Consider the following 2,961-nt stretch of genomic DNA (forward strand, 5'->3'; position numbering starts at 1 on the left):
GTGACAGGCCATTAGCTGCTCCTGGTAAGAACACCATGAGTGAAAACACTTAGCAATAAAAGATTTGGGGCTGACCCTCTAACGGAAACATTATCTTTATAAAGGTCACAATCACCAATTATTATTTTTATCTGAAAGAGTAGGGAAACCATTACCAGACCTATCATAGGAAGGTCATCCCTGATCCAGGCCACACTCCCTGACCTTGGGATTCAGATGGGAGCAAGAAAGGGGGGAAGAAAGTCATGCTGGCCAGAAAATAGATAGTCTCACAAGATGGCATGTGGCCTTTAGAATGACCAACCCGTGAGGGCCTGGAGAGTCTGAGTTGGCTGACCCACAAGCAAAGTACAGAATTTACATTTCAGCCTCAAGCCTTTGCCAGAAGCTTGAGAACCAGATGCCTTTTGACTCTTCACACTTACTTCTCTAAATAAAACATCATGAGACATGAAAAAAATAATGGCAGTACCAAGGAAAAAGTAGAAATGAATTGACATCCTGGAGTATAAGGATTACAGGAGGCTCCTCAGGAAGTTAAGTCTTGCCATGTTTCAGACCTGATGGGAGCACTGTGTCCTTGGCTTGGGAGCCAATTCTTAAATATCTATCTGCATTTATTGTAGCAAATAGGAGAAGCTGAGTATGATGGAGAATTATCAGTTTGCAGATTTCCTGAAAAGCCAACAGAAGAAAGTGAACAAATAGGAGTTCCCAGAGCTAAAAGGACAGACTCTGGAAAATAAGGTGAATGACCCAACCGGCAGGGACAGTTGGCATTTGTAGATGGAGAGGTGAGAGGGAACCATTTACATGATAAGTGCTCTGCTATAAATAACTTCTAGACTTTAAGATAAGGATGTCAAGCACACAATGATTATCATATCGTTGAGACAGGAATCATTGTGTAATCTTTTTGTAGCCCCTACCACATGTAGCCTTCTTGTGAGTTTATATTAACTGAATTTAAAACATCATAATTCTCTTTGTCCCTTTTTTCCACATCCAGATTTGTGTTGCCTTCATCTATCCCAATTCAGTTGCATTACTAGTCTGCTTTTAAATAATTGGCAAACACCTAAAATAGCACACATCACTGGCCATATAGTCTATCTCATCTGACACCTAGCAACAGGAAATATATTTTATATGGCACAAGTTAGGCAATCAGCAACCATTTTTTTTAAGGTCCTATTCATCCACTTTACGGAAAATCACCATTATTATCTATTCAAGAGCTTTGATGCATCTGAGTACATGAGGCTCTATACTGCAATTACTTTTAGTAAATATAAAAATAAAATATGTTGCCACTCATCCTTTATTCTGAGTTTGTAGTTTTTAATCACATAAATTTTTGTGAGAATCACACAGGCATTCAGTGACACTGGTTCCACCTCTTTTCCTTCATCATCTTGTCACAGGGAACCCTCCCCCCACCCTCCATATATAAATTTAGGCTGAAAAAAAGCATCAGTAGTGGTACGTGATCAGTGTCCGGGCCACTTGTTCATGTAAGCCTACCTGTGTCTTGTGTACAGGCCCTAAGATGTACCACTGCCATCATACCACAGAAGGCTTCTCATTCCCCTGATCTTATGACTTGGTGTATCTGGCAGCATCCAAATCATGATGGGCACTGCTGGACTCATGGCCACTTAGGCCCCAGGTGCGATGCTCAATTTGTTTTAGAGCCCAGGAGCCAGGAGCTGTTTAAATGGTGTGTGGTAGTTGTGAGCTATATAAGGCTTGTCCTTACTCCAGAACTGTATAGGTCTGCATGTGTTTCTCTATTTGGTCTTCCAGAAACTCCAAACACCATCTTTCTTTACCAGATACCTCTGGAAGTGTGGGATCTGCTGTGTCATGTAGCCCAAGTAGCAGAACTGCTCGTACTGCAAACTAGACCAGCTACAGTGTCCTTTCTTGACCTTGACCTGAGTCCCTCTCAGGGAGAGAATCCTTTCATTTCACTTAATACATTGAGCATTAAAGTAACACCTAGTGGAGAATGTGTTGACTACAAAATCCAAAGAGCCCTACCAAACTTTGTGGGAGTAGGAAGTACAAGGTGACATAACTGTCCCATATTCTGGAAGGCACATGAAGGTAAACCTGGACCACTAGATCCCTAAAAACTCTACTAATGTGTCATGTCCCTGAATTTCTCTAGAAAAACATGTGTGGTTTTTCCTGCCTTCTGGAGCAGAAATATTTTTCCAGAGCTTTCAGAATACTTGCCAATCCTTGTTCATCTGATCCCATTAACATAACATTATTAATATAGGGAAGCAGTGGTCTTCTGCAGAATGTTCAGATAATCCATGTCTCTTTGGACTAAATTATGACTAATAGTAGAATTAATGTAGCCTTGGATAAGATATTGAATACTGCTAACCCTCTCTTGTGATATCATCTGTTTCTAATCTTCCTTCTTGATGAATAAGCAACAGAATGCATTTACTGTATCAATGGCTCACACACCATGTAGGCAGAGCACAGAATCTACTCTAGCAAAGATACCACGTTCAGCACAGCAGCTGCCTAAGGTTATCTTACTTGGTTAGGTTTCTGGTGGTCCATTGTCAATCATGTCACAGACGAGACTTTAGCTAATCTGACAGGTTGTTCTGAACCTAGAAGGGCTTTTCAGAACTGTCCTAAAATGAGACCAAGAGGTCAAACCTTTAAACACCACCACCCCCCACCAGCCAATCACTGGCAGAATATTGTTTCCTGGGCAGGATAGTATAACCCTGAATGATCCGTTCCCTGAAGTATCTGGTAGGGAATTAACAAATGTATGCTTAGATGTAAATGACTAGGAATGATAACATCACAAAAATATGCATTTATATATGATTATTAGGATGTAGGCATGACACTGTACTAAATGCTTTACATGCATTATTTTACTTGATTCTCACAACAGATCAAACTATAAGGTAAATACCAAAAAAG

This window comes from Lynx canadensis, chromosome D1 (genome assembly GCF_007474595.2).
Source record: "Lynx canadensis isolate LIC74 chromosome D1, mLynCan4.pri.v2, whole genome shotgun sequence".
NCBI lineage: Eukaryota > Metazoa > Chordata > Mammalia > Carnivora > Felidae > Lynx > Lynx canadensis.